At 49.6% G+C, this 24,425-nt stretch overlaps 1 protein-coding gene across 3 annotated transcripts in view; it reads left to right on the forward strand.

Moving 5' to 3' along the window:
- SOCS5 (suppressor of cytokine signaling 5) overlaps positions 1-9,489 on the forward strand; it is a 162,859-nt gene extending 153,370 nt beyond the window's left edge. For all 3 annotated transcript variants that reach the window (XR_001894083.3, XR_004178391.1, XR_636384.3), the window contains exons 3-4: positions 4,214-4,280; positions 8,560-9,489. The gene's annotated coding sequence lies outside the window, so the exon portion shown is untranslated. The remainder of the gene's footprint in view (positions 1-4,213; positions 4,281-8,559) is intronic.
- The last annotated feature ends 14,936 nt before the right edge of the window (positions 9,490-24,425 follow it).

Consider the following 24,425-nt stretch of genomic DNA (forward strand, 5'->3'; position numbering starts at 1 on the left):
GGGTACTAGGATTACAGGTGTGAGCCACTGTGCCTTGCCGGGGCTTCTGTTTTAAAAGCTTCTCCACTATCTCTTTTCCAGAGGAAGAGGCACAGGGTCTCACACACAGGAACCTCAGAGTCCCTTGTTTGGTACACTCTAGGACAGCGTTGTCTAATAGAAATATACAGCAAGCCATAAATGAGTCACCCATGCAACCTAGTGTTTTTTAATCACCATAATTTCGTAAGAAGTAAAAAAAAAGTGAGATTCGTTTTAATACTATATTTTATATTAACCCAAATGAATATTATCAAATCAATCATTTAATTCATATAAAAAGTTACTAATGAGAAATTTCACATTGTTTTTCCATACTAAATGTATTGCTTCCTAGGGCTGCTGTAATTATCACAAACTGGGTGGCTTTAAACAACAGACATGTATTGTCCCACAGTTCTGGAGGCCAAAAGTCAGAAATCATGGTGTCAACAGAGCCATGCTCCCTCTGAAGACTCCAGGGAATGTGAAAGCAAAGTAAAAACTTGGGAGCCCAGGCCGGGCATGGTGGCTCATGCATGTAATCCCAACACTCTGGGAGGCCGAGGCAGGGGGATCGCTTGAGCTCAAGAGTTCAAGACCAGCCTGGGGAACATAGCAAAACCCTGTCTCTATGAAAAATACAAAAATTAGCTGGGTATGGTGGTATGCACCTGTGATCCCGGTTACTTAGGAGTCTGAGGTGGGAGGATCACTTGAGCCCAGAAGGTTGAGACTGCAGTGAGCTGAGATTGCACCACTGCACTCTAGCCTGGGTGACAGAGTGAGACCCTGAAAAAGAAAAAGAAAAAAAAAAAGGAAGCAAGCAAGAACGAACGAAAGAAAGAAAGAAAGAAAGAAAGAAAGAAAGAAAGAAAGAAAGAAAGAAAGAAAGAAAGAAAAGAAAGAAAGAAAGAAGGAAAGAAAGAAAAGAAAGAACGAACTTGGGACTCTAATTCACCCTGCCAAAAGAAAAACATATTAAGCTGAAGCTGAGTCATAGAAGAGGCTGCCTTCTTCTTTTTTTTTTTTTTTTCTGAGCAGATAGCGACAGATAAAAAGTAAAATACCTCCACAGTAGCTACTGAATGTTCACCTTATCTTACAGTGAACTCGAAAGGAATACATAATTGGCCATTCCCCTACCTACTTTTCTCTTGCAACATATGGATTCAGTTATGTGACCTCTTTCCCCTCGAGCCTGCTTTTCTCTGAGGACCTCCTTTTCTGAGGTCCTCAGAATCATCCTTGGAGAAAGGCACAGACCTGTCTCCTGGGCGTGTGTCCTTAACCTTGGCAAAATAAACCTCTACATTGATTGATTGATATCTGACTCAGATACTTTTTTGTTTACAAGAAGCACCCCTCCATGCCTCCTCCCAGCTTGGCTTGGTGCTGGCAATCCCTGGCTTTCCCTGGCTTGTAGCTGCATCATTCCCACGTCTGCCTTCATTACCACAAGGCCTTCTTCCTCCCGCGTGTGTCTCTGTGTCTTTATGTGGCCTTGGAGAACAGATACTGGATTTATAATCAGCCAAACCCAGTACAATCTTATCTAATTACGTCTGCAAAGACCCTATTTCCAAATAAAGTCGCATGCTGAGGTTCCAGGTGGACATGAGTTTTAGAGGGACACTATTCGCCCAGTACAATGTTGAGTGCAGTGACCACTCACCCACCTGATATTTGGCTCACAAGATCCTGTCACTGTCGGCTGTTTTTTTGTTGTCTTTGTTCTTTATTTTCATTCTGGCAGGCCTTTGGGTAGGATCAAAGGTAAAAAGAAACAGGTGAGATTAATTTTAATAATATTGTTTATTTGATCCAGTATATTCACAATATTATTTCAATGTACAATCAGTATAGATAATTATTAATGAGATATTCTTCATTTTTTTTTTCACACCAAGTCTTCAGAATTCTATATGTATTTGACCTGTGTACCACATGCCAATTTAGACTGACCACATTTCAAGTGCTTGACAACCACATGGGGCCAGTGGCCACCCCCATATTGGACAGCACAGCTCAGGAAGTTAGAAGAAAGGGGTGAGGCCTCTGGCGAAGCCAAGGACACCTCTGGGGAGGCCAGTGGATCCCACGGAATGGTATTCACCTGATGGCCTCACCCCCTCCAGGTTCTCTCCTGATTACGTTTCATCCATGAGAGGTGACCTCATGGTGACGAAGGGAGGAATTCATGCAACATCAGCTCACGCGGTATCAAACCAGAAGGATGATACGGTTTGGCTGTGTCCTTACCCAAATCTCATCTTTAATTGTAACTTCCACAATTCCCATGTGTCGCGGGAGGAACCCGGTGGGAGGTGATTGAATTATGGGGGCAGTTCTTTCCTGCACTGTTCTCATGATAGTGAATGAATCTCACGAGATCTGGTGGTTTTAAAAATGGGAGTTTCCCCGCACAAGCTCTCTTTGCCTGCTGCCATCCACATAAGATGTGACTTGCTCCTCCTCGCCTTCCACCATGATTGTGAGGCTTCCCCAGCCATGTGGAACTGTTAAGTCCATTAAACCTCTTTCCTTTGTGAATTTCCTTTGTGAATACCCATTCTCAGGTACATCTTTATCAGCAGCATGAAAACGGACTAATACAGTGGATTTGTTCATTCACAAGAAAAGAGGCAAGCAGCTGGCTGCTCTCTCTCGTCCCTACATTCAGTCCCTCCCTTTCCTGTAGGCACAGTGCTTAAGGAGCCAGGCCTGGACTTCTGGGCTCAGAACCAGGACCTTTCCTTACTGAGTGCAAATGATTGAAAATCTCAGGCTACAAAAGTGGGAGGCATGCACCCCCCCCCAACAGAGACATGCCATTGCCAATGGGGACACTGGACTCCCTGTCCCCAGGCAGTGTGGGATGTGGATGTGGCCGTGTGCCTAGGACTGGCTCTTTTCTACTTCTCTGCTGCAGACCTGACCCCTTCTGACCAGCATCTTTTCCTTTAGATATGTGGGTCCCACTGGCCTGGGTCCCATTCTGTCTCCTTTTAGCATGGCTTGGCCTCTGTCTGCTTTGATTTCTATGTGTCAATTTTATGGTCAAACTCCCAAAGAGCAACCTCATTCCTCTAGAGAATGGGCTCCCTCAGTTTGCTCCCTTGAAATACCTGCAATTCTTTATTCTCTTGGACCCTGCTCTATAGCCTCTGTGTTTTTCTGAGAAAATCAGAAATAACCAGAACCCAGACCTGGAAGCTAGACCCGAAGACATAGTTCATCCACCTCTCGGGCTCTGGGGCCTGCTCAGGGTGTGCACGCTGGGGAGTGGAGCACCCTCTCAATGGGCCTGCCTGTCCTCAGGCCCCATGACAGACAGTGGTCCTGAGCTGGGACAGCAGGACGACAAAGGCTTGCATTTGCACTCTGGAGCAAAAACATCGCTGGATGGAAATTGAAGTAGAGAGAAAAAGAATGAGTGCAGAGGATGAGGAATCTCTGATGTTAACTCAGGGATACCACCAGTCCCCTAAAGCTGCAAATAACATGAATCAATCCTGCCCCCCCCCCCCACACACACACACACACTCACTCATCTTGAGAGCCTTCCAATTTTTTTCTGTAATGCACGGACCTCACAAAAAAATGACTCAGCCTTACATAAGAGATGGGAATTTGAGGGGGACCAGGAGGGTGATGACTCACTGCCTTGAAATTTCCAGTGGGATACACATGTTTTCTTAGATGACTTTTTAAACATTTATCTTTAATGATTGTCCAAAATAAATGGTTTGGGAGGCAAAACGGAGTAAGGATCCCACGTCAGGGCAGGAAAGAATAGTCACGATGGAGAGGAGAGGGCAGGAGGCTGAGGACAGGGCCCTTTCAGGTCAGGTCTCAGAATGTTCTGGTGAGAATCCAGAACTCTCCTCCCAGGACCTCAGGGCATTTCAGGAACCATAATAATACAATCGCTTCATATAGCAAGAATCAGCCCCTGAGGCCTCCAGGAAGTACCTTGATTTGAAAGAGCTGTGACCAACCTCGGTGGCATCTCCGACTACCACGCTGCAGAAGTCTGTGAGGCCATGGTCCTCAGCCCTGTGCACAGGCTAAAACCCCAATCCCAGCTGCACCCCAGACCAATCAATCGAGATCTCTGGAGATGGGGCCCAGGCATCTATCTATCTATCTATCTATCTATCTATCTATCTATCTACGTATTTTGGTTCCTCAGATGAATCCACTGTGCAGCAATGATGAGCAGCTGCTGGGCTGGAGAGACTGGGGCCATTTTACACCAGGTGAGTAATTCAAGGTGTTGACGTCACCCTGATCCTTAGAGGGCTATTAGTCAATCCCTTGAATTTCAGATACAACCAGTTATCGCTGTCCCGGGAGCTTGAGATTTTTTTCTCCCTTTTCTGTTATTTGCGAAAAGCAAATCCCTGCAGGGAAGCCTGGCGGCTACACAGAGCTGACAAGGGGGCAGCTTGGGGAAGTGGGCCAGGCTTTGGGAGAGAGTGGGCCCCTCCAAGGAGAAGGCCCTTGGATTCACCTACAGGCAGCCCAGAGCCCTCCGACACCAACCCAACTCTCCCACGCCGTGCCCGGCCTAGAGGCCCAAGGCCTCCAGCTGGATTGTACCAGTGATCTGCTGTCAGGGCGTCCAGCCTACGCCATCCATGGCTCTGCTGGCAAAAGGATAAAGTCAAGGGCTTCATGCTGGCACTTAAGGTTATTCCCAATCTTCCTTCAATCTTCCTCTCTCTCTCCCCAATGCACGTGGACCCTGCCCCACCAGGTTGCCCTCCCCCCACCCCAAATGCCCAGCGGGTTCCTACTTCCAGACTTCAGTCACACCCAACATTCTCTGGCTTACCAGTGTACAAAGTCTTCAGGCATCTCCTGTGGAATGCAAATCCCCCTGGCAGGAGAACCCTTGTGTCAGTCCACAGCTTAGGGGGGATCTACTGGAGATTGGGTGGAGGTGCAGAGAACAGGTCCTGAGCACCAAGGGGAGGTGAGAGAAGGAGGCTGAAAGCATCCTGGACACAATTCATCCCCATGGTCTTAGCCTCACCCCCAGATTCCTGGAGCCTGGGCCTGGCTTCTGTGTGTGGCCGCTTGATGCCTCCCATGACCTGCCGACCTCCACAGGCATGTTCTGCTCTCCTCACCTCTGTGTGAGAATTTAGCCTCCCCTCCAAGAGCTGCCGAAAGGGGGCTAGTAACTCCGGGCCATATCTGTCCACACTGTCACATACTGGCTTTATGTCTGAAGGAAAGGGGTTTCATGTCCCTGAGCCTCCACTTCTTCCACTACAAAACAGAATTGTAAAAGCACTAGCCACAGAGATTCGTTGTGGGGATTCAGCGAGGCAGCGCGGGTGAAGAGCACAGTCCTTTCAGGGAGGCTGTCTCATAAATGTCACCACCATTATGGTGCATGATTATGTATAATCCTCGCAAGCTCACTGGATTCCACATTGGACTGTAAGTGCCAGGAGGGTAGGGACCTTGCCTCCCTGTATGCTGGGTGCCCAGCATGTGCCTGGCACCCAGTAGGGACTCCACAAATATTACTTGAATAAATGAATGAGGCAGAAGCTATTATGATTATTTTGTTATTGTTCTCATTATCATTGTCATGGTTCTTATTATTGTTTTTATTGTTATTCTTATGAGGTCCTTCGAATAATGCCACCGGGCTTGAGAGTATTGTGCCCTCTCCCTGCCCCTCTCCAAAAGCTGCATTATCTCTCTGTGTAGAGCCTGTTGGCTGTGAGCATCTTCTCTCCTCCTCTGATTTCTTTGCAACCCTCCTCCTTGGGGCTGCTGCTGTCCCCTGCCTCTCACTCTGCAGCTGTGAACCGGAGACACCTGCACATCCGTGCGACTCCCTGCAGCTAAACGAGCATCTTCACAAGGAAGCCCGTGTGCACAAGGTCAGCCCCATGGGCGAGGAGTCCTACTAGGTGACTCAAAAGCCTATCCTTGAGCACCCACGGCCAGGCAGCCTTTCCACCCGTGACTGAGGGATTGCTGCAGTGGGAAGCTGGGGAAAGTTCTGTGCTCGCCTCAGGTCGGTCTCTCCTGGAAATGCATGAACAGGGTGCCCGGGCCAGCCACACACCCCCAGTTCTTGACCTTTTTGTTTCAGACCTCGTATCTCACCTACTCCCCTCCCTTTTCTCTCCGTCTCTCTAAGGTGAGTCCCTTGTTAGCAGCAGTCAATACCTCCCTGCTGCAGCTCCAGGGTTGATGGGAAGTTAGTGGTTCCTGAGCCTCTGCCTCCAGGAGCTACAGCTTGAATACCCTCACCAGCCTCTCTCCGCAGGGTCCTGACCTCGGGGAAAGGCTGGAACTAGGGATAAGGGTGGGAGTAGGAGGGTAGGGAAGGAGGTAGGTTGCAGCGCTTATGACCCTGCTGTGTCCTGTTTCGCACCTGGGAAAACCATCTCAAGCAATGCAGGCACTAAAATGGCACAGAGTTGGGACAATCTGCTTCACATACCTTCATTCTGAAGAAAATTAGAACCAGGCCGGGCGCAGTGGCTCACGCCTGTAATCCCAGCACTTTGGGAGGCTGAGGCGGGCGGATCACGAGGTCAGGAGATTGAGACCACCCTGGCTAACACAGTGAAACCCGTCTCTACTAAAAATACAAAAAATTAGCCGGGCATGGTGGCGGGTGCCTGTAGTCCCAGCTACACGGGAGGCTGAGGCAGGAGAATGGCGTGAACCCAGGAGGCAGAGCTTGTAGCGAGCGGAGATCGCGCCACTGCACTCCAGCCTGGGTGACAGAGCAAGACTCCGTCCCCCCACCACCCCCCTCAAAAAAAAAAGAATAAAAGAAAATTGGAGCCAGACGTGGTGGTTCACCCTGTAATCCCAGCACTTTGGGAGGCCGAGGCGCGTATATCACTTGAGGTCAGGAGTTCGAGATCAGCCTGGCCAACATGGTGAAACTACATCTCTACTGAAAATACAAAAAATTAGTTGAGTATGATCGTGGGTGCCTGTAGTCCCAGCTGCTACTTAGGAGGCTGAGGCAGGAGAATCGGTTGAACCCAAGAGGTGGAGGTTGCAGTGAACTGAGATCTTGCCACTGCACTCCAGCCTGGGCAACAGAGCCAGACTCTGTCTCAAAAATAGATAAATAAATAAATAAATAAATAAATAAATAAATAAATAGAATTGGAAAGGTGAGCCTGTGCTCCAGGCTGCCTCTGCACTGCCTAAGCATGACAGTGCCAGGTGACCTATTAGATGGGAATCTAAGAACATAGCCCCTGTCCTGTCCCCAGTTCAGGAGCCAGGCTTCAAAAACAGTGGTAAGGAAAAGTCTGGAGAAGACTACGAGTCTTTCTTGTTGACTTTCTCTCAAAAGAGTCACAGTAGGTCCCAAATATTCCCAATGTCTTCTTTATTTGTGTAGCAGTAAAAATGCAGCCTGTTGCTCAAGACTTTAAGCCTTCCTTGACCTAATTAGTATTTTCTCCTGTGTTACTCTATACTGCAGGGCTACCACTGATTAGCCCAACTGAAGGATGAGGGTGGCCTCATTAATCCAACACTCTAGTTAACTCTCATATCTGTATCAACAATTTTCAAAGGATTATTGTAAAGCAAGGACCATCTTTGATAATCGTGTTTTTCTCTTTTTATTCAGAAGAGCCTTCTAGGGTCTTAGGGCAATGTTTGCTAAAGTCTGTTCCATGAATCTTGAGCTTTGTGAGGTGTTAATTGGTGTTTTATATACATTAAAAAGTCTAATAAGTTTGGGAAATATTGGATTTTTAAAATGAATATATTTAACTTTGGGAGGCCAAAACAGGCAGATCACTTGAGGCCAGGAGTTCGAGACCAGCTTCGCCAACATGGCAAAACCCCATCTCTATTAAAAATACAAAAATTGGCCGGGCTCAGTGGCTCACGCCTATCATCCCAGCACTTTGGGAGGCTGAGGCAGGTGAATCACATGAGGTCAGGAGTTCAAGACCAGCCTGGAAAACGTAGTGAAACCCTGTCTCTACTAAAAATACAAAAATTAGCTGGGCATAGTAGTGCACACCTGTAATCCCAGCTACTCAGAAGGCTGAGGCAGGAGAATCGCTTGAACCCAAGAGGAAGATGTTGCAGTGAGCCGAGACTGCACCACTGCACTCCAGCCTGGGCAACAGAACAAGACTCTGTCTCAAAAACAAAAACAAAAACAAAAATTAGCTGAGTGTGGTGGCACATGCCTGTAATCCCAGCTACTCAGGAGCCTGAGGTGGGAGAATTGGTTGAACAGGAGGCGGAGGTTGCAGTGAGCCGAGATCACACCATTGTACTCCAGCCTGGGTGACAGAGTGAGACTCTGTCTCAAAAAAAAAAGTTTATGCATGATTCTGAGACTTCACTAAATGCGTTAATGGTGGGTAAAGTGTTTTCCAAACTTCCTTGACCACTCAACACTTTTTTTTGAGAGGATGCCACGTGACTGGTGTTTGTGCCAGACTTTGGGGAATTCGGTCTTTGTCAGGCTCAACACAACAAGGCTTCTCATTGCTCATTTTCTTGTTGCATACGTTGTAGGATGTTACCCAGAAATGCCTGGAAAGCAAGGAGCAGCTATCAGAATGTTTGGGGACGCAGCTCCTCCTGTCGTGGTTCCTTCAGCATGGACTTCACATTCAGCAGGCCCATGAGGTGTTCCCTTTCGGATGAGCTCCAAGGTCTTAAGAGAGCATCTCTGGTCTCCATGAGTCCCTCTGAACGACGGTCCTGAGCAAGAACCACCTATAACCATCTGCTCAAATTAACTCAGGGGAAGTCAAAGCTTTCTATGTGGAAGGTGACTGAAACCACATACACAGACCACTGCAGCATTCCTGACATTATGGAGCTTGGAAATGATTCCAAATGCAAACATAGCTTGCTACGTGAGTGACATGTTTTTCTATGATAAGAACTTGGAGTGTAATCCTTCCCCCATCAAGAATGTGACATCACACCTTATCAGATTGTATGCATGAGCTACCAACCTCAACCACTGAACTTCAAACTATGTGAAAACCTAAGGGTTTGACAGACACTTTGAGAGCTTGGGCTGTGGCAAGCTACACTCTGTCAGCCTCTCTTCGACAGGGCCCCACCCTGCTAGCCTTTGAACTTGGAAGCCTCGCCTGCCAACACTGGTGCCGCCCTCTAGCATTGACAGACCGTATGTGTCTTTGTGAATCTCCGTTGTGTTGTACGGCTTCTCTCCCAAGAGCTGCTCTTATAAAAGAGACACGCCACACTTTAATGAGCCTTCGCTCTCCACCGAGGCCTGCTTGCATCCTAATTGAGCAAGTAGACTTTAGTAACTTTGGAACTCAGTCACTCTGTGACTAATACACCCCGTCTACCCAGAGCATTCCCTGTGAGATTTGTTCATGTTGCTCTCCCCCTCCTTAAGCATTGTGAACCTAGGACAAATATCATCTTTGTAGGGCAATAAACCATGTGATTTGTGAAATCATACTTTGAGCGTCTCCTAATTTTAACCATACACGATGCCTGAGAACTGGGAAATGAAGAAAGGAGGAATTGGATCTAAAAATGTGTTTAACAAAGTATAAATGCCATAGATATCCAACAACAGGGTGCCTGATCAGATAAACAAAGGCAGGCTACCTCTTCCAAATGTCATAGACTACACAACACATAGAAAGAGGGTCATGGTAGAATATGAGGTAAAAAGAGGCCGTAATGCGGAAGGAGGAGAATTGTTGGTTTACAAGATGGTGTGGAGTCTGCCTAGAGAGCATCTGTTTGGCCCAGTACCAGGAGGCCTCTTTGGTGTGAAATGTGAAGCCCCCAGGGAATGGCCCTGACGGGATAAAAGGAAACACAAAATGTGAAGGGGACGGTGGGGGGATGGCTATTAAATTAAAAGAAATAGCAGGAATTTGAGAGAGTTGGGGCTGGCTGCTGGAGGAGACAGGAGCTGCCCAGTAGGACATCCAGGCATCGAGCGGGTGTCTGTGAAGGAGCGTGCACAGAGGATTCCTCACGCCAGAGTCTTGGAGGTGCGGGACGTTGTGTTTTAGTCATTAGATCTATTATCACATAAGGTCGTGGCCCTCTTGATCCTCATGCCTTTAGTAAGCGACCAGGGCAGAATCTCCTAGCGAGGGAGAGCTGAACTGGGAGTGGCCCCCAGCCCCACCTCATGGAAATCCTCAGAGCAGCCTGGAGGGCTAACATACCCAGGTGTCAGGCAGGGCCAGCAGGAGACAGCACCACTCAGAGTGGATGAGTGAGCAGGGTTACAGAGGGACCATTTTACAATGGTGTGGGCAGGCTTGGGGGAAACCAGATGCAGTCGGTCATGCAGTCCTCAGAGGCGGTAAAGCTCAGCACCGTTAATTCCACCTGGCTGGGGGCAGGTGGGGAAAGAGAGAAAGCAGTGGGGTTAAGGGAGCTGGGGCGCTGCCTGACAAAGCTGTGACCTTCTGTCATGGGACACAGCCGGCCCTCAGTGACCGCACAAAGAGGAAGGAGGGAGGTGATGTTATGCTGAATCGTTCCCCCAAAATCCATATGTGGAAGCCGTAGCCCCCAGTAATTTATAATGTGACCATGTTTGAAAATGAGCTTAGACAGAAATGATTAAGTTAAAATTTGAGGCCCTCATCCAATCTGACTGGTGTCATTGGAAGAAGAGGTAATCCAGACATATTAAGAGACACCGGGGTCACACACACACACAGAGGAGAGACTGTGTGAGGACACAGGGAGAAGGCAGAACCGAAAGGAATCCATTTCTGTTGTTTAAGCCCCTGAGCCTGTGGTATGCTGTTATGGCAGCCCTAGCGAGCAGATACAGTGAATCCCCAAACCTCCTTCCTTCCTCCTTATTGTCTCTGGCTGGGGCTCCCCTCTGGCCAAACCCCACCAAGGCCAGAGGGCAGGGGTGTGAGTGGGTACATTCAAGACAGGCCAGCCTCCCAGGTCCAGAGCAGGGTGACGAACGTGGAGAGACAGGGGTGTTCGCACATCTGGGAGGGGTGTGGAGCCGAGGTAACGTATCTTCAGATGGGTGACCCAGGCTCCTGACACAAATAGGACATAGAACAGCATGGTGAAGGTAGGCCAGCACCTGGACCAAGATTGGGAGAAAAAGGGAACAAGGACCATGGTTGGTAGGACTGCAGCTGATTTGTTTTCCCCAAGCTTTTATTTTATTTATTTATTTATTTATTTCAGATATGGTCGTATTGTTTTAGACTAAAAAGAGCCAGTCCAGAGGCAGACTTTTCAAACGAAACAGCTTACTCTAGCTTGGGGGCAGGGAGGCTGTTGGGGCAGACTGGTGGTAGACGGGGGCAAGCAGCACCTTTGAACTGCTGAAGCTCCATCAGAGAAGAGATATCCGGGTCTCCTGTGCCCTTCACCCCTAGGTTCTCTCATGATAAAGGATAGACCAAGAGCGTGACCTTCTGGGTATGATGGGTGCTTCCCCCAGCTCCGGACTCCGTCTCAACATGGGTCCAAGCACCCAGGGCCCAGCTCTGAGAAGAATAAAAGCTTGGGGAGCTGTCCTAATATCCCTCATCCCTCGCTTCTTCTCCAGAGTCCTGGGGAGACATCATTTGTGACATCTGTTGCCCGGTATTCTTGCCTTAGGTTCACAGGTATGTGAGTTTCCTCTCTACTGGATGAGACAGGTGAGGCTGTGAGCTGCCTGCCCTAGTCCTTCTCCCTCTCCCTGTCTGCGGCTGGAGCCCTTGCTCTGGTGCCCCAGGACTGTCCACCAACTCATCCTCCTGTCGGCCCCTCCCTGCTCAGCCCCTGGCCCTCCACACCTTAGTTTTGCAGACTAGGAGGTGCTGCCTGTTCTCTATTCTCATGGGGACTGCAGGCAGGACCACATGGGGGGTTCTAAATACATACCCATCCCCCTTTCACAGGGTTGCTATGGGGACACATGCTCAGCTGCTCCCAAACCTTCTTAACCTCTGGAAATTGCTCAAATGGAAACATTAACACAGGACCACCCTCTCACAAAGCCCATATGAGGGCGGAATGAGAGTCAGGAATGAGCTCCGAGCACAAGGCACGCAGGTGTGTTTCACAGATGGGGTGGGGGCAGATAAACCTCAAAGCAACTAGGTCACCAAGTCCTGGGAGACAGCCCAGCTTTGTGAGACCCGCATGGGAGCTCACAACTATGTGCCAGATCCGAATGGGCTTCTGTGCCACCTTCTTTCACCCTCCTGGCCACTCCATGAGGGATGCTGTGATCTCCACATTGCACAGACAAGAAGCCGAGTTGCAGAGTGGCCACATAAAGTCCAGGGACACACAGATAGTCACGGTGCAGCCAGGTTTTGAACCTAGGCAGATTCCAGAGGCTGCTGTCTGAGTTGCTGGTCTGAGTTTCCTTCTAGCTAAAGGTAGCAGGGAAAGAACCTACTGCCTGTAGGAAAACAAGATCGATTTTCTTAAGCAACATGAAGCCCTCATGAGGACGACAGGACTGGTCATGTGAAGTCCAAAAGAGCTCCCTGACTTCTCCTGGCTGAGGTCCACTTCTGTCTGCAAGCTGATGAGGCTGGCCCTGAAGTGAACAGATTTTTCTTACCCCACTGGGGCTTAGCTGGACTCAGAGCTCCTGTAGCCCTGACCTCCCCAGGGCATCAACAACTCCCATATTCAGCCTAGGACTTATAGAGCTCCCTAGAAGGAATTAATTGTAGACAGCAGTGGGGACAGTCCATTTTCAGTCTTCCTAATCCTCTCTGGGAGCTGTTGGCTTGAATTCTTTGACCTCCAGGGTTTTAACAGAAGCCTACTTGTTTAGGATGCGTTTATCAAATAAGGGATGCAAGCTGTGAGTCCTCTTAGGCAGAAATGGACTTTTTCTGACCACAGCTGCACTCCTCCCACTCAGCATCTCACAGGTGGACATGGGACAAGCATCTCAGTGGTCTCAGCTGTCTGGCTTGGAAGTGGGTGGAGGGGAGAGGGAGAAGGTATAGACCTTTAATCTTCCTCTTTTTGACACCAGAAAGTATCCCACATTAATCAGTCCCGTATTAATCAGTTCCTCCCTCAGGCAAAAGCTGAGCTGGGAGAGTCCCAGATGGGGCAGTGTCCCCATCATTCATTATGAGTAGGTCAGAGATATCCAGCAGGGATCAGTGGAGTTTGTAGTCCTCATCTTATATTCAGGGAGCACAAGACATTCCAAGGCAAAACTAGATAGTGGATACTTAATAATTCATCGATGTTGTCCAACACAAGCTTGCATGTAACATATCTCATCATACCCAGTAACTCATAAAACAAGCAGTGAGAGACATTTATGCAACAAACACTTCCTCAGATCATTTCATCTGCCTGAGAGAACAGACCTGCCACAATGGGCCTTATCCAGCAAAACAGGCTGCGTGTTGGGAGGGCAAAATGGCTGTTACATGAGCCCACCCATCTTGCCATCAAAGGGATGTGTTTGCACCCTGAGTGGTGGCAGGGACAGCTTGCTATGTGAAAGCTATAAGAGAATGACACCTCAGAAACCAAGCCACCCAGCTATGGGATCCTCTAATGTGGGAGAGAGAACATGTTTTTCCTGCCCCTTTCTCAGTGAGGCAAGAAGCAGTAGGGATGTTTTTAACTGCCATCAACAGAAAACCCAACTCAAAGAGGCTTAACCAGTAAGAAATTTATTATCTCCTATAACAAGAAACCACAGGTAGCCTTGCTCCAGAAAAGGAGCAAGCTCAGTGGCGTCATCAAGGCCTCAGGTGCCATCCTCAGTGCTGCTGTGAGCTTCAGGCTGGCAGCGGGATGCCTATAGTGGTTCCATGCACAATATCCAGGGCATCTCAGGAGAATAAAATGAGAAACCTTCCCAAAGTACCCCTTACAGACTTCTCACTGGCCAGGATTGGGTCACAAGCCCATGCCTAAATCAGTCACAGGTAAGAAAAGTGGAACGGTTCTCACTGGCTCGAAACCAACTGGGATCCACCTTCAGGGGCTAGAGATGGCCCCAGCTGGGCTAAAGCCCGAGGCTGGCTGGGAGAAGGTGGAAGCCCGAATAAAATCAGTCTCTGTTAGTGAGGAAGAAGGTAAACTCCAGCTGAGAAGACCAATCCCAGGAGCTAACAGATAGCGGGAACTCAATACATAGAGTTATTTTCTTTAAGTGACTTGCCAAAGGGCACAGAGCTGTAAGTGACAGAGCCAGAACTCAAATCCAGAGAGAGAACAAGGATGCTAAAGATAAACTGGGCTTAGTTCACAGCTGTTCCCAGGACAGCCCCCATGGTGAAGAGGCCTCTTCCTCTGGGAGTCCGGCTGTTTTGTCATCCTGAAAGTGAAGGGCACAGCAATGCTTTCTGAGGTAGGGGACCCCCTCCTCCACCACGGCCCCAGGAGTCCTTCCTCTGCCAACATCCAGCCAACCCAGCTATCACATCACAGCTGCATTTTTCTACTCTACTCTACAAAATAACTCCAAGGAGGTTGACAGTTTTTCTTCTGTCCGCACTTGATTTATAGCTGCAATTACAAGCTTTCCTTCACAACGCCTGCATGCCAACAGATGTCTTTTGCAAGTCAGCAGTGCTGCCATCACAGCTGCTGGCTCAAACTCCCAGCATGTGTGCTACTGAAGACCTTTCCCTCCACATTCTGAGGGATGCCAGGCCCTGCCCCCACCCCCTCCCACACTAGCTGGGTCTGAGCTGCCTGGGATATATCAGAGTTGGGTGAGAGGTTAATGATCTCTTTCAACAGAGACCCCAAAAGACAGGAGAGACCACTCCCTCCACCCAAAACCCACCTGGGATGGCTCAGAGAGCAAGGTCTGCAAACACGGGGGATAGGGGTGGGCTACCTGCCTGGAGCTTCCTCCCAAATGAGATCTGTACCAAATGTTTCAGTGGGGATCCTATCCTTAAGAACAGACAAACTTCTGGGCCATGTTTGATTAGTTCTCCAACTTCATTTCTGCCCCTTCTTGCTACCTCTTCCTAAAATGGCCACTCTGGAGTCAGTATCTCTGGGTTCAAGCCTTGGTTCTGCTCTTGAACCAGTTCCTTACCTCTCTGTGTCCCAAATTCCTTTTGTAAAATGGAAATAGTATTTCAGGTTGTCATAACAGACTACCATCGGCTGGGTGGTTTATACAACAAGCATTTATTTTTCACAGTTCAGGAGGCTAGAAGTTCAAGATCAGGGTGTTTCATGCATGGGCAGGTTCTGGCGAGGGCCTCTTCCAGGTTGCAGACTGCCAACTTCTCTGTGTCTTCACACAGTGGAAAAAGAACTAGCTAGACCTCTGGCCTCCATTTATAAGGGCACTAATCCCGTTCACGAGGGCTCCACCTTCATGACCCAATCACCTCCCAAGGCCCCACCTCCCATACCACCACGTTGGGGGTTAGGGCTTCAATATGAATTTTCAGGAACAGAAACACTCAGTTCATAATAGATAGTATCTACCCCATAGAGCTATTCTGAGTGTTAAATAAGATTAGATTTAAGTCCTTAGCTTAGTGTCTGGCATAAAATGTGTACTTTCCCTGTGCTGGTTTTTATTACTACTATCTGAGTTCCTTTTTAAGTCTGAAGTAACTGCTCATTACCACTTACGGAGCATCTCACAGAGCAACCTGGACACTCTACAGGTTGTCTCCACAGCGATCCTTACAACCACCAGCAAGATAACATCCCCATCCCCTGGGATGAGCAAACGCAGGCTGTGGGAGCTAGGAACCTGTCCAGGGTCTCACTGCTACATATCAGGAAAGTGGAAACTGCAACCCAGATCTGAATCCAGAGTCCACACTTTTTCACTATGCCAACTGCTTGCAAATTTGTTTTATGTAAGTCATTTTTTTGAGGAATTTGTGAGAATCAGGAATACTCTGAGGTGTGGGAAGGGGGCATCACAAATTAGGACACAATGCCAGGATTCAGAGGTCACCAGGCATCCTGGGCCTTCTCTAAGGAAAGAAGGTGTGGTCTGCAGAACCCTCCCAACCTCCTACATCTGTGACATATTTTGTCTGCTACCTGATTCTCCATCAAGATTTGGGGGAACCTGGTAAAGGAGAACAGCCTTCAAAGTCACCCCATGGAAGCAAGCCAGGCCCATTGGGGCAGGGAGTACTGCTGTGGCCTTCTGCAGGAAAAAAAATGTCTCTCTGTACCTTCTCACTGTCTTCCTGGGCCAACTCAGACGTCAACTGGGTCACTGCACTAGTGGGTGGGGTCACTGTGCCTGTTTAAAAACCTCAGCGTACATGGGCATGGCCCCTTTCTGGCTCTGCCAGGGCACTGCTGAGCCTGGGGCTGGTTCCCCAGCCCTCATTCACTTTGCAGAGTGCAGGGAGGGAAAGCCCAGGGGCTGCTCTCCCTTACAGCATGTGTTTCTCTGTCGAGGTTCCTCCCCGACCTGCTTCCAAGTAGCCCGAGACATCTCTTTCTTGCACCTTCTTCTTTGCTTGCTGCAAGTCCACTCCCATTCAGACAGTGTGATACTAAGTCTGTTCCCTGGCAGGCCACCTGGACCACAAAGGCCCACACATCGAGGCACCTGCTGCTTCTTGGTGCTAGCCTCTGCTCACCTAAGACTCAGGTGTGGCCGTAGGAGAAAGAGGTTCTTTGGTGCAAGGCTATGGGGCCTGACAGGCTGAGGAGAAAGGTGGCCCCAGCATCGCTTCCTAGGTTGGGGCAGGGGGGTCAAAGCCCCAGCTGGCAACAGGGTATCCTATTACTTTGCTTTACATTTTTCTGTGAAGGATTGAGAGGTTAGGAAAGATTTGAGTACTTCTGAGTCCTCTGATGGAATATGCATCTAAAGCCATCTCCATCTCACCATGACCCCTGGAGTGGACAGTGGCAGCGACTGAAAAAAGAAAAGAAATTTTAAAAGAAGAGAAAGAAAGAAACAGGAGAGTGGGCGGTGTCCTTGAGCCTTTGGAGATAAAAAGGTTGTGTCTTTGGCCCTTGGGAGTTTGCAGTTGAGAGACCCACTTCCCTGGCATGTGGTCACTGACCCTAAAAGCATTTAATTTTGTAAGGGTGACAAGTCCAAGAAAGACAAGAAGCTGGAGGTCGGAGGGCAGATTATGGGGAGGAGGAGCACGGAGAGACAGCTACGTCTTGTGCCCCATGGAGCTAACAAAACCCCTAGACTCATATCCAATCCTTTCATGTTCTATAGACAAGTCTAGTGATCCCAGGGTAGCAGGGAAGGGCTAGAAGCAGCTCCTGACAAACCGCCTATGTGTCCCATAGCAGACCAGAGCCTGGTTTCAGGCCTTCGGTCTTTAGGGTGAGGATGTGGTAGCCAAGGCCAAAGTCCAGCTGGCAGGGAGGAATGTGGGCCGGGTCCTCGGGAGTGAAGTTGCGGCTGGGGCTGCAAATTTGAAAGCACACATTGAACATACAGTAATGGGTGACTCTGTGTAGGGATGGAGTGGGGGTGGATGGGCTCTAAGCAGAGAGAGGAGGGGAGGGCTGGCCTCTGGGAACACTGAGTTCTCAGGAAACAGCAGTTCCTGTTGTAAACCCTGGCTCCTCGCCTGTGACAAACTTCCTGATTCTGAACTGTACAACGGCCCTCAGTGCTGGCACCTTCCCAGGAGGAGCAGGAAGTGGGGGTGGCGGGGGGCCCTCGCCTTAATGAAGACCTACTGTGTGCTGCCATTGTGCCTCGTAACATTTACCGACTCCTTCAAAGCAGGTGCTGTTGTTGCCACTGTGCACATGTGTGAGGCTGATTCCTACCTCGTAGCTCCTCAGAGTCAGGGCTACACCTTGGAGGGGTCAGGGTTTTTTTTGTTTTGTTTTTTGTTTTTTGTGTTTTTGAGATGGAATTTTGCTCTTGTCACCCAGGCTGGAGTGCAATGGCGCGATCTTGGCTCACTGCAACCTCCACCTCCCGGGTTCCAGAGATTCTCCTACCTCAGCCTCCCAAGTAACTGGGATTACAGGTGCCCACCAGCATGCCTAGCTGATTTTTGTATTTTTAGTATAGATGGGGTTTCACTATGTTGGCCAGGCTGATCTCGAATTCCTGACCTCAGGTGATCCACCCACCTCGGCCTCCCAAAGTGCTGGGATTACACGCATGAGCCATGGCTCCTGGCCCAGCTTGCTTTCTGAGGCAGCCTAAGCCCCAAGCTGGGATTGCAGGGACCTACGTTCTTGTTCCAGTTGAGTCACTAACTACCTGGGTGTGCTAGAGCAGAGCCTGTCACTTCTTTGGGCCTCAGATTCCTTGCCTGTAAAGAAGGTTGGCTCTCAGAGCCCCCTTGCAATTTTAAGGTTCTAGAATTCCACTTTTGGGACCAGCTGGTGCCCCATGAACAGCTTGTTGTGGTTTCTCCGTTAGTTTATATTGGGGTGTCCTACAAGTTCCTGCGGTAAGAAAGGGCATTCAGAGCCTACCTTGGCAGAGGCGTTGGCCTTCCTAATGGGCTGAATCTCCTTCTGCCTCTGAATTATGTTCAACTCGACAAATATTGATTGGGCCGATCGGCATGCCTGGCTCTGTGCTGAGTGTCACTGAACTCAAGGAACTTCCCTCCAGGAATTCTGAGTCTAGTAGAATAGACAGACAATAAAACCTTACTGAGAGAAGGGCAGGTCTGGGCATGATGGCTCATGCCTGTAATTCCAGCACTTTGAGACACTGAGGCGGGAAGATTGCTTGAGGCCAGGCGTTCTAGAGAGAAGGGCAAGAGACAAGGTCCATGAAGGGAGCAATTCACTCAATCAGGGAGGTGAGGGATGGTTTCACAGAGGAGATGGTTCCTAGGTTGGATTTTGAAGAATGAGTAAGAGATCAACAGATTGACAAGGCACGTAAATTTCTCTAGGCAGAGGAAATAGAATGTACAAAGGCACGTCATTATGAAACAGCATAGTACAGAGGAAAACTGCAAGGATCTGAACTGAAATGAAGACGAGAGGAGCACCAGGGATGAGGTGGAACTACGTGTAGGGGCAAAGCACGCAGGTGTCCCTGACCACATGCCTCCCTCCTAGTGCTCTCCTGATGGGATAGTCAGTGTTCCCCTAGCCCACCCAACCCAACTTAAAACAGCTTCCAGGTTCCAAACAGCAGCTCTCCTTCTGTCTTGGAGGCTCAGAGTTCTGTTTCCCATGATAAGAAGCAGGAAACAGGACCTGGGAGAGATGAAGGGACCCACCCCAGGATCTGCCAGTGCAGCCCCTTGGCTCATCTGTCCTGTGGCTCATCTTCACCTGTCTTCCCTTTAGACCCATGGCTCTCACCAAGGGGCACCTTTGGCAAAGTCTTGAGAGGATTTTGGTTGTCATGATGGGGTGCTACTGGCATCTAATGGGTAGAAGCTGGGGATTCTGCTTCCTGAAATGCAAAGGACAGCCTCCAAAACAAAGAAGCCTCTAGCTCAAAATGTCACCAGTGCCAAGGCTGAGAAGCCCTGCTGTAGGCAGGGGTGTCAGGGGCGGTCCTGCCCACAGAAGCCAGGAGGAGCCCAGATGCCTGAGCAGGGCTCCCCAGAAGGCTCTCCACTGATGAGAATAATTCTGATAATAGCAATAGTTATAGTGCACATGTCACCAATGAGGCTTAGACAGGCTGTGAACTACCCAAGGTCCCTCACGGGCAGGAGCAGGGCCAGACTTGGAGCCCCTATTTCTGGCCTTCTAGGCCAAGCTCCCTGTGTGCCTCCTGGACAGAGTCCCCGCAGACTCCCGAGTTCTCACTGAAGGTCAGAGACTGCCCGAGTTTGAGGAGGTCCTTATCTCCCGTTTCCAGCATCCCCAACTCCAGGCAGCCCATGAGTTTGGAACTGACCACATTTCTGAGTCTCTGACACTGTGGCCCAGTGAGGCGTCTAATAGGAGCAGCTCTCAAGCCCACCCTCGTCCAGCCTCACTCAGGGCGTGTGGCAACTTGTTCTGTCTCCAGGACATTGTTTGGGTCCCCCTGTGGCTCCAATTTTATTTGTTTATAGACCAGATGAGGCCTGCATTTGCTGTCATTTTAACCCTCACTCCCAGCTCTCCCAACTCACTCCTCTGCTGTCTGGAGAGTCCCCCACCTTTCTTCCCTCCTACTCTTTTCTTGCCCCCACTCCCTGCCTGGGCCTGTGTCTTGCCCCTCCCTCTGCACCCTGAAGCCCTGCTCAGCTGACCTGCCTGCCTCGGACCCCCAGGGCCCCTTTGCCTGGCAGGCCTCACCCAACTCCTAAGCCCAGGACTCCAGGGCACTGATCCCAGAGCCCCAACAGCGCCCAGCCCTGAGTTTGGCAGGATCTTCTGAGTGAAGGACTTGCTGGCTGTAACAGAAACCCTCCAGCAGATCAGTACCTGTCCAATGGGAGCACAGGCCCACAAGCTGGGCTGTCTGGACTGGAATCCAACTGCTCCCCTTCCTGCCCTGGGACCTGGAGCAATTCCTTCACCTCTCTGTGCCCAGTTCCCCATCCGTAAAACGTGGGTGCCAATAGCAGGGTTATGGTAGGGGTTCCAGCTGTAAAGTCCTTTGAGCAGTGCCAAGCACAAGATAAGAATGTGTTGCTACTATTATTATTATTATTATTGTTCTTGTTATTATGTGCCTTTGTGCTCACTTTTGAAGTCTGAGCACTAGAGTCCCGATCTTTGGCCACCTAGCGGTCTGTGCAGGGGTGAAGACCACCCCATCTCCTGACTGGATCCTAGGTGAGCACCCCAAACGCCTCCACCCACGGTGCATCCAGTGCTGACTGAATGAGAGAATGAAGGGAGACAGTTTTGATGGCAGACGCCATTCTGTTCCTCCTCTTAGCGTATGCAGTGCTCCGAGGAAAATCCAAGCAGCTCTTTGCTCCTGGACACGTAGCTCTAGGGAGGGTGAAAACCTGGCCCTGATATTGGTCCACAAAGAGACCACGGAGCTCACCGCCCAGTCCCTGGAGCCCATCTCTGTTCCTGCTCTAAGCCCCTGTCTGCTCCTCAGCCCCACCTTCCCCTTCTCAGCAGTACCCAGCCCCTCTGGTGCCTCAGAAGCATCCACACATTCCCACAGGGCTTGTGAGCCTGACTCGGAGCCAGAGGCGTGAGGGCATCAGAATCCGAGCCTGGGGAAGGCCAGCCTTCTGCTCCAGGCTGTGACTGTCTTCACTCTTGCCTTTGGCTGTCCCTGTGTATCTGAAACTCACACAGCTCACCACAATTTCCATCTCCTGCCACAAGTCCTCCCGCCTGGTCAATATACCAGGCTTCTATCCCCTCATCCCAGAACTGTGATTCATCCCCTACCCACCCTAGAACCAACTGTGGGGCCCTCTCCCATGCTCAACCCCAGGAGGCACTTTGCCCTATTCTCTTCCAGTTCCTGTGCTTCCTACCCATCCCCATCCTGCCCACCTCAGCCATCCCACTCCATTCTTTCTTCCTCACCTCTGTCCTGTGGTTCCTGTTTTATCCCCCAGGAGCTGGCCCCACAGAAGACTACCCATCACCAGGGCACTATTGGGCAGTCACTTATAGGGAAAGTGAGGAGTCTAGTCCTTAACCATCCTCAGAGCCTTGACATCAAGCCATCCAATCTGCAGGCCCTGGCTTTTGAATGATCTGTTCCTAATGTTGTTTTTGTTGTTTAGCACTCTCTTATCAAAGGGCTCATTTACTCCTTGCAATAACCCAGCAGTTAGATAGGCCAAGTCTAAGGCTTCTCTTGTGAGCAGCCCCAGCTGGGAGGAGTGTGAAGTCCTCCCAACACCTGCTCCCAGACCATCTTGGGTTCCTGTTGCCAATTTCAATTAATTGCTATGAAGGATGAGAAACAGGACGCAGAGAAGTTCTATCTTCCCTTTAAGACCAGGAATACCCTGAAGGCATTTCCTAAGGATATCTCAAAAGGAAGGACCACATCTCCTCCACACCAGGACAGCCCCAAGCAAGGTCCTGTCTTTCCTTCTCTCTACGGTACTCAGTCCACAGGACTATATGAAGACCCCCAGTTGGTGCTTTTTCTGGGTGAGTGACCAGCGGTGCAACCTAGGACTCACTTCCCCCTCTGTCTCTTTCTTTCATAAAAATGCTTTTATTTCGTTCTGGAGATAGCCTGACAGTGGGGCCCTGGGGCCCATCTGCTGGAGGAAAGAGTCAGTGAGGGACAGAGAGCACAGCTGCCAGTCTGGCTAGAGCCTGCCTCTCTGAACTGGAACTCCTCTGGAGATGAGTATGGGTGTTGAAGGGCCTGCGGCCGAGGATGTTGAGGGGTCTCCACCAACTATCCTCTCCTGATCAGGTTAACCCTTGAAAACAACCACTAGAACTTTCATCTCTGCTTGGCCTCGGCCCAATCGTTTCCTTCGGCCCTCCCCAGCATGCGTTCTGGAGCTTGAAAGAGACCAGGGTTCGGAGAAGATGTAAATACAGAACTACTATGGCCTCCAGACCTGGTCACCTTCCGAATCTACTGTCTCAGGCTATTCTCTCTGGTCCATCTTCCTTATCTAATAGGTCTAAAGCTGAACTGTCCTTCAAAGTTAACCTCAGACTTCACCTCCTCCAGGAAGATTTCCCTGAATCTAGCCATGATGCTGTCTCCCTTCTCGGAATTCCTGAGGCCAATAGAGTCTGTACCGGGAAACTGCATGCCATGTCCTCTGGTTGAGCGTGCAAGTTATTAGGGCTGTTCACAAATACTCCAGCCCTCCCTCCTCTGGACTCTTGGAAGGGGTTACTCCCGGTCCACTTGAAGTTAGGCGGCGCCATGTGACTTGCCACATGAGCAGAAAGGATGAGTGTTGCTTCCAGGTGGAAACTTTTAAAGTCAGCATACTCTTTTCCATGACAATTGTCCAAGTGCCAAATAATAGCTGCTTGGCCCTCTGGCTGACTAGGACAGGCTGAGTACCTGAAGATCTGTGGTGAACATGTCATTGTGAGCAAAAAAGAAACCTTTGTTGTTTTGAATCACTAAGATTTTCTAAAGCTGTTTGTGACTTAGCATAACCTGGCCTATCCTATGTGATGCATTATGTGAGCAATCAGGATGTCCCTTGACAAGCTTGAAGTTCAGAAGAAGTTCATATTTTCTCCTAATTTTCATTCAAATTAGAAAAGCTTTTGATCCCAACTTGCTAAGACTGGTAGGAAGTAGTCTTTCTCCTGGAGTTCTCACTCCTAAGCATTCCCGGACTGCTTAGTGTTACTATAAAGGAATACCTGAGGCTGGATAATTTACAAAGAAAAGAGGTTTATTTGGCTCTTGGTTCTGCAGGCTGGGAAGTTTGAGAAGCATGGTGCTAGCATCTGCTCAGGTCCTTGTGAGGGCATTTGTCCTGCATCACACATGGTGGAAGGTCAAAGGGGAGGTGGACATATCTGAAAAGGCAAAGCCCGAGGGGCATCTTGGTTTTATAATAGCCCACTCTTGCAGGAACCAATCTACTCTCACTAAAGTGAGAACTCAATTATTACCTTGGTAACAGCACCAAACCATTCATGAGAGATCTACCCTCAAGACCCAAACATCTCCCACTAGGCCCTACCTCCCAACACCACACTGGGAATCAAATTTCAACACAAGATTTGGTGAGCACAAATCACATCCCAACTATAGCAGACCTCTAGGATGGCTTCCATGGATCATTTGAATCTGTCTCCCATTCCTCCTTCTTATCCTCGGTTACATTGGTCTTCCTGTTCCTCCTTTGTTGAATAAATAGATGCTTTCCCAACTCCACAACCGGGACCCTGGACGGGCCCATCTGCTGGTGGACGTGCTAACCAAAACCACAGGCAGGGCAGTGGTTTTGGGATTACAAAGTGCCGGTATTACAGGCATCAGCTGATGATGGCTTTCAAACTGGCAATTTCTGGTCCCCCTGAGACATTTCTCATGCTCAACACTCCAATCTCACTTTGCACCATCCGTGGATTTCTGAAAAGATGCCATGAAATCGATTATGGGGAAATTATCCCTTGTTCTGAATTTCCAGTGCAGAGTGCTGTGTTGAAGCACATCTTCAGTAAATCATCTCATGAAGTAACACCCCCACCAGCACCCCCTTGCACAGATCTGGTGAATTCCTCTAGGCTTTCCCCTCCCCTCCTAACTGAACGAGATCTCTCCCTCCAGGCTCCTCTGGGTTGGAGGTGGAGGCCAGGTTAGGGAGACCCCCATCACGGAAGGTTTGAAAGGACAATAATGAGAAATTTGCCGTGAGGACCTTAGGACCCGCAGGCCTATTAGTCACAGGTGATGAGTCACCCTGCATTGTTTGTGTTGGTGATCCTTTGCAGATGCAGGCAGACTGCAGGAGGAGTTGAGTTCCTCCTCTTGCTCTGGGTGTGTGGACTGGTGCATGCACATGTGTATGCACGTATGTGTGTGTATATGTGTGTGTACATACACCCATGTGCTTGGGCCCCCAGCCCAAAGTGCACAGGACAGCTTATATCTGGGA

Source organism: Papio anubis, chromosome 14 (genome assembly GCF_008728515.1).
Source record: "Papio anubis isolate 15944 chromosome 14, Panubis1.0, whole genome shotgun sequence".
NCBI classification, from domain to species: Eukaryota; Metazoa; Chordata; class Mammalia; order Primates; family Cercopithecidae; genus Papio; species Papio anubis.